Source organism: Emys orbicularis, chromosome 15, assembly GCF_028017835.1.
Source record: "Emys orbicularis isolate rEmyOrb1 chromosome 15, rEmyOrb1.hap1, whole genome shotgun sequence".
NCBI lineage: Eukaryota > Metazoa > Chordata > Testudines > Emydidae > Emys > Emys orbicularis.
The window spans coordinates 7,565,676-7,573,814 of record NC_088697.1 but is presented as its reverse complement, the minus strand read 5'-3'; positions in this window follow the sequence as shown (position 1 = coordinate 7,573,814).

The window sequence follows — 8,139 nt, the reverse complement described above, 5'->3', positions numbered from 1 at the left end:
CAGTGGCTTCATACCGCCAAGGGAAATAACAAAAAACTTCTTCGGTGGAGTTTAGCTCTCCAAGATTTTGATTTTGAAATACAACACATTTCGGGAGCTTCTAACAAAGTGGCTGATGCACTCTCCCGGGAAAGTTTCCCAGAGTTAACTGGTTAACAATTGTTCTTGAAATAAAACATATTGTTAGTTTTTATATAATCAGTAGTATGTCTAAAGGTACATGTGTTTTATTAACTCTGTTTTCTCCTAAAGCTCCAGGAAGAAATCACAGCCAGTGTGGAACCGGACGTCCAACACTATCTGTGATTTGGGGGGCGTGTCATAACTATAAAGGGAAGGGTGACAGCTCTCCTGTGTACAGTGCTATGGAATCCCTCCTAGCCAGAGACTCCAAATCCTTTTACCTGTAAAGGGTTAAGAAGCTCGGGTAACCTGGCTGACACCTGACCCCAAGGACCAATAAGGGGACAAGATACTTTCAAATCTTGGGGGGGGAAAGGCTTTTGTGTGTGTCCTTTGTTTAAGGGGTTGTTCGCTCTTGGGACTGAGAGGGACCAGACATCAATCCAGGTTCTCCCCATCTTTCTAAACAAGTCTCTCTTATTTCAAAATTGTAAGTAAAAGCCAGGCAAGGCGTCTTAGATTTACTTTGTTTTCTCAACTTGTAAATGTACCTTTTACTAAAGTGCTTATCTTGTTTGCTATACTTTGAACCTAAGACAGAGGGGATTCCTCTGAGCTCTTTAAGTTTGATTACCCTGTAAAGTTATTTTCCATACTGATTTTGCAGAGATGATTTTTACCTTTTGCTTTAATTAAAAGCCTTCTTTTTTAAAACCTGATTGATTTCTCCTTGTTTTAAGATCCAAAGGGGGTTTGGATCTGTATTCACCAGGAGTTGGTGAAAGGAAGGAGGGGGGAAGGGTCAATTTCTCCTTGTTTTAAGATCCAAAGGGGGTTTGGATCTGTATTCACCAGGAGTTGGTGAAAGGAAGGAGGGGGGAAGGGTCAATTTCTCCTTGTTTAAAATCCAAGGAGTTTGGATCTGTATTCACCAGGGAATTGGTGAAAGGTTTCTCAAGGCTTCCCAGGGAGGGAATTCTTAAGATGGTGGCAGCGGACCAGAGCTAAGCTGGTAGATAAGCTTAGAAGTTTTCATGCAGGCCCCTACATTTGTACCCTAAAGTTCAAAGTAGGGATACAGCCTTGACACAGCCACTGGGAGAGATCTCTCCCATCGGACTTGATTAGTCCACCCCCACAAGCGGCGGTGGCTATATTGGCAGGAGAAGCTCTCCCGCTCATGTAGCGCTATCTACAAAGGGGGTTAGGGCTGTGTAACTACGTTGCTCAGCTGTGTGGATTTTTTACACCCCTGAGTAATATTTTTATACCAATTTTTTTTAGTGTAGACCAGACAGTTTTCTCTTGTGTTCTATGCATTTACATCACTTGTCCTCTCCCTCCTCCTACTTTGAAAGATTAAAAAGTGTGAAAAGAGAGGTATTTTTCTCCATGATGCAAACACACCCATATAGGAGACCCCTTCCACCAACATACATGGCAGAAGAACCAGAGATATAAGAACTCACAGAAGTGGTTGGGACCTATGTTGGGACAAACCACAACTTGAGCCAAGGTTCAGTTGTTGGCAATGGAGATTAAAAGAAAACTAACATATATGACAAGAACTTGTGATCTTTGACTATGTTATTGGTACCAATGAATATTAAATTATAGGTGAAGTTATTGGTTAAAGAGTAAGAGACTGTGACAATCTGAATTATTTTGGAAAGTTGTCTTGTTTTTTGTTTTGTTAGTCATACAGGGAATGATGGCTAAACTTGAAAAGTTAATTTGATTTAATTTACCCCCTGTAGTGTAAGGAGTTCTGGTAGAAAACCTCACTCCAAACGTTGGGGTGGGAGAATGTGTGTGAGAAAGAGTGTATAAGAGAATATTGGCCCAGTATAGATTTTCTTTTTTTGTGTTTTCAAATAGAACTTATTTTGCTTAGTTTCAAAGTCAATTTCTTTGAAAACTACTCGAGGAGATAAATTGTATAAGTTTTTACCCACTTAGACTGTAAGGGTCACTGTCTTCCCCACTTCTCTAATTTGCAAAGGAAAGGCATGACATCTGTCATAGGATGTGTCCAGTATACAGGAAAGCTGCAATCATCAACCATCAGTATGAAGGAAAAGGCTGAAGTCCATTGCCTTTCAGGTCAATAAGCCATCTAAAGGCTGGTCTATGCTGAAAAGCTATGCTGGCATAGCCACATCTCTCAGAGGTGTGAAAAGTCCACTCCACTGAGAGAAGTAGTTAATGTGACCTGAGCCCCAGGGTAGACAGTGTTATGTTGTCAGAAGTATATTTCCAGTGTTTGAAGTGTAGACATAGCCTTAGACAGATTAATCCCCTCTGGGAAGCAAGTCATGACATCAATTCCAATTTTGACCCATCTCCCTATATGTGAGAAAGGTACTAGTATGGAGGGCTGAGCCAGCTGTCCGATCGCCTGGTTCCTCAACTGAAGCTACAGCTCTTAGTGCCCATGAATGCAAAGACTGAGAGTGGGGTGTGAAATAACTGGATGAAACTGGCTGCCTGAGCCCAGCCTAAGTGAGTAAATCCTCAGAAATCTCACCCCTGGGTTTGTAATGTCAGGCTCCAGCAAACAAGTCCCTCTGTGTGTGAAGGGAGGGGCTCTGAGGGGGAGGGCTATGGAGTGTCTGTGTGAGGGGGAGGGGCTGTGAGGATGTGGTCACCTCCAGGCAGCAGGAGCCCCCTGACATGGGAGTTGATCTGCCCCCTCCCTCCAGGTGCCCTAGAGCCCAGCATGAGGCTGCTGTCTCTGCAGGGTCCCTGGGAGTCACAAAGGGGTGATGTGAGGTTACTGACCCATCAGTTCTGGGGTGGGGGACTGGAGCCCCCGGAACAGCCCTGTGGGGACTCAGCCCGGTGGGGAATTCACTGTCTGTAGAAAAGCACTTCTAGGAATGGGGATTCCCAGCTGCATTAAAGTGGCATGAAGGTGAAGAAAGAGTTAATGCTTTAGAAAAGTCTGGGTGCACTGGATGTGAAGGAGGGTGCCCACCTCTCAGTCTGCAGAACGGCCAACCCCAAACATTCAAAAACCCTGAGTCAGGCTCACCAAAAATCATGAGATTGGCTTTAAAATCATGAGATTATGTAAAAATAAATTTGGGAATCTTTTTATTTGCCTTCTGCTTGATGAGCCTTTAGGGCGCACTGGTGTCACATTTTGAATTTTTCTCCACAGCCACAAGGGCTAGAAAGGTACTGTGTCTTTAAGAGCAAAGGCTGAAATCATCACATCTCCACTTAACTCCAGGAGCTGGGGCTTTAAGGAAAACAATAACTCTCATGAGACTCAAGGCAAAATCATTGGCGTTGGCAGCACTGAGTTGGATTGAGTCTTTATTCTCCGGGATTGCCTGGAGCAGGGGTTCCCAACCTTTTTCTTTCTGTGTCCCCGCCAACATGATATAAAACCTCCACAGCCCACCCGTGTGACAACAACTGCTTTTCTGCATGTCCAGTAGATTAAAAGCCAGGACTGTCGTTAGGAGGTAGCCAGAAAAGCAATTGTGCAGGGCCCCACAGCACAGGGGCCTCCATGAAGTTAAGTTGCTTTGGCTTCAGTCCCAGGTGGTAGGACTCAGATTTCTGCCCTGAGCCCCAGTGAGTCCAACGCCGGCCCTACTTTCTGGTTTATTTTGGTGGACCCCCCCAAAAAACTTGCTGGCTGCCCCCCAGGGGGCTCTGGACCCCTGGCTGAGAACCATGGCCTTGGAGCTCTGTTTAGAAGGAGGGAGCAAAGCTGCTGCCTTTCCTGATGGCCGAACTCAGGCCCTTAGAGTGGGATATTCATACACTGCCAGCTACACCAGGGAAGCTCCCTGAGCAGCTGCCTGGCCTCAGGAACAGTCTGAGCCTGCAGGGCCCTGGGGGCAATGAAGCAGCTGGGTCAGGGTGGGAACCTTCATTCCCAGAGAGCTGCCCGAGCTCCCTTCTCAGCAGCAAAGAAGTCAATTCCCCACACCCCTGATGAATCAGCCTGGAGCTACGTGCAGAGCTGGGGGTTTCTCCTTTCACTCCTGCTGCGGAGTGCCGAGGTCCCAGGGAGCATTTCTAGCAGAGCATTTGGAATTGAACTGGGGGAATCAGCCTTTCAGAACAGAACACTCATGTTCAGATGACATCTTTATATACAGTTTTTTATAATACGATACAATCCTTCAATCCTAGTGTCACCATCGATAACATGGCTTGTTCAGCCTGGTGGGATACCAAGGGTAAAACTAACCAGCTCTTCAAATCCAAGAGCGTGGAGATAAATCACTTCTCAGAGTCAATGCGGGGTAATCAATAGTCAGACGAAAGGCCAAATCGCTTTTGAATGGACCCCAAAATCTTTTTATTTACTTATTATCATCATTATTTTTTATTATAATTTACGTTGGAGTCTGGACCTTGATAAGACCTGGACCAACAAACCTTGACAAAAAATAATGGATTACCCCTAAGAATGGGGTTGTCTTACATTCCTTATGACCTCGGTGCATCTTGTGGCCATTTCCTTTCCCTCCTTTGGGTGAAAAGCTTTGGGATTTTGTGTAGAAACTTTATTTCCTTGGGAGAGACCCAGGAGCGGGGGCTGCCTGCATGTACCAAGCACCCACTAGATTAGAAGGTGACCGACAAACACCCTTAAGACAAGGCAGACATCCCTGTCAAAAAAATTATCTCCCATCTTCACTTGAGTGACAGCCTGAATCGTTCCTTATCCGGGCAGAGCCCAAGGATCGGCATCAGCAGCAACAAAACCATCTGTATGTAGCAGGAACCAACCCAAAATGTGCTTTAAAAGGAGCTGTCTCCTTCCTTCTGGGGTAAAATTTGTCATTATGGTCATTGATTTTCATGTCCCTTCTCTGAGGGCAGAGATGGCATTGGCACCACCTTAGGCTGGGATGTAGAGCCTATGTCCCCATCTGTCAGTCACTCTGGGAACCTGTCTCTGCTCACAGCTGACAGACTGCCTCTGGCCTCTCCAGCCAGCTCCTTAGTGCGGGGGGGGGGGGGAAGGGAAGAGGTGTGAGTCATTTGGCAAGCAAACGTGGCACATAGCAGAAACATTTTTGCTAGAAGCATTGGTATAGTGGTGACCATAGCTACTTTCCAAGCAGTTGACCTGGGTTCAATTCTCAGCCAATGCAGTGATATAATGTGAAGTTTTCTCTGCTGGGAATTGGTTTAATTTCAGTCAAAGTGTATCAGTTTATCAATGGAATGAGAGAATCAATGTCCCAAATCCCAGCAGGTCATTGGAGGGAAAAAGGGGCGAGACTATACAATGAGCAGTTGGAGTCATCCTGGTATTACAATGTTTGGTTTATATTTTAAAAAAACTTCCTTTACTTCCCTCTCCCTTTTAGACTCAGAACCTTTAAGGTCAGAAGGGACCAGTGTGATCATCTAGTCTGACCTGCTGCACCTTACAGGCCAAAAGACCCCATGCACCCACTCCTGTAATAGACCCGGGAGGGGAGGCAGCTCTGTGCACTGCCCCTACCCCAGGCAGCGCATGGAGGCCCTCTGCTCCCCTCCCCCAATGGGTGTGCAGAGATGTGCCAGCAGCACAAAGGTGGCTCCCTGCCCACTCTACCTCCATCCCTCCATGCCGCTCCCAGAAGTGGCTGGCATGTCCCAGTATCCCCTAAGGCGGGGGGAGTGTCTCGATGCGCTGTCCCTGCCCTGAGTACCAACTCCGCAGCTCCCATTGGCCAGAACTGCATCCAATGGTAGCTCTGGGGGCAGCAGCACACGGAGACCCCCCCTGACCCCGCCCACTGAGGAGCTGCTGCCGGAGGGTTGTGTGTACTGGTCACTTTGGGAGCCCATCCAGCCCAGTATCCTATCTGCCAACAGTGGCCAATGCCAGGTGCCCCAGAGGGAATGAACCTAACAGGTAATGATCAAGTGATCTCTCTGCTTCCATCCATCTCCACCCTCTGACAAACAGAGGCTAGGGACACCATTCCTTACCCATCCTGGCTAATAGCCATTAATGGACTTAACCTCCATTAATTTATCTGCAAAAAGAATGAGGAAACTAACAAATTTATTTGAGCATAAGCTTTTGTGGGCTAAAACCCACTTCATCGGATGCATGCAAGGGAAAATACAGTAGGAAGATATATATATACACAGAAAACATGAAAAAATGGGTGTTGCCATACACACTATTACGAGAGTGATCAGTTAAGGTGAGCTATTATCAGCAGGAGAAAAAAACCTTTTGTAGTGATAATCAGGATGGCCCATTTCCAACAGTTGACAAGAAGGTGCGAGTAATAGTAGGGGGGGAAATAAACATGGGGAAATAGTTTTGCTTTGTGTAATGACCCATCCACACCCAGTCTTTATTCATGCCTAATTTAATGGTGTCCAGTTTGCAAATTAATTCCAATTCAGCAGTCTCTTGTTGGAGACTGTTTTTGAAGTTTTTTTGTTGTAATATTGCGACTTTTAGGTCTGTAATCGAGTGACCAGGGAGATTGAAGTGTTCTCTGACTGGTTTTTGAATGTTATAATTCTTGACGTCTGATTTGTGTCCATTTATTCTTTTACGTAGAGACTGTCCGGTTTGGCCAATGTACATGGCAGAGGGGCATTGCTGGCACATGATGGCATATATCACATTGGTAGATGGGCAGGTGAACGAGCCTCTGATAGTGTGGCTGATGTGATTCGGTCCTATGATGGTGTCCCCTGAATAGATACGTGGACAGAGTTGGCAATGGGCTTTGTTGCAAGGATAGGTTCCTGGGTTAGTGTTTTTGTTGTGTGATTGCTGGTAAGTATTTGCTTCAGGTTGGGGGCTGTCTGTAAGCAAGGACTGGCCTGTCTCCCAAGATCTGTGAGAGTGAGGGATCATCCTTCAGGATAGGTTGTAGATCCTTGATGATGCGCTGGAGAGGTTTTAGTTGGGGGCTGAAGGTGACAGCTAGTGGCGTTCTGTTAATTTCTTTGTTGGGCCTGTCCTGTAGTAGGTGAATTCAGGGTACTCTTCTGGCTCTGTCAATCTGTTTCTTCACTTCAGCAGGTGGGTATTGTAGTTGTAAGAACGCTTGATAGAGATCTTGTAGGTGTTTATCTCTGTCTGAGGGGTTGGAGCAAAGGCAGTTGTATCTTAGAGCTTGGCTGTAGACAATGGATCGTGTGGTGTGGTCTGGGTGAAAGCTGGAGGCATGTAGGTAAGTATAACGGTCAATAGGTTTCTGGTATAGGGTGGTGCTTATGTGACCATTGCTTATTAGCACTGTAGTGTCCAGGAAGTGGATCTCTTGTGTGGACTGGTCCAGGCTGAGGTTGATGGTGGGATGGAAATTGTTGAAATCATGGTGGAATTCCTCAACGGCTTCTTTTTCATGGGTCCAGATGATGAAAATGTTATCAGTGTAGCACAAGTAGAGTAGGAGCGTTAGGGGATGAGAGCCGAGGAAGCGTTGTTGTAAGTCAGCCATAAAAATGTTGGTATACTGTGGGACCATGTGAGTATCCATAGCAGTGCCGCTGACTTGAAGCTATACATTGTCCCCAAATGTGAAATAGTTATGGGTGAGGACAAAGTAACAGAGGTCAGCCACCAGGTTTGCCATGACATTATCGGGTATACTGTACCTGACCGCTTGTAGTCCATCTTTGTGTGGAATGTTGGTGTAGAGGGCTTCTACCTCCATAGTGGCCAGGATGGTGTTTTCTGGAAGATCACCAGTGGATTGTAGTTTCCTCAGGAAGTCAGCGGTGTCTCGAAGATAGCTAGTAGTGCTGGTAGCATAGGGCTTGAGGAGGGAGTCTACATAGCCAGACAATCCTGCTGTCAGGGTGCCAATGCCTCAGATGATGGGGCATCCAGCATTTCCAGTTTTATGGATCTGGGTAGCAGATAGAATACCCCTGGTTGGGGTTCTAGGAGCATGTCTGTGCAGATTTGTTCTTGTGCCTTTTCAGGGAGTTTCTTGAGCAGATGGTGTAGTTTCTTTTGGTAACCCTCAGTGGAATCAGAGGGTAATGGCCTGTAGAATGTGGTGTTAGAGATCTGCCTAA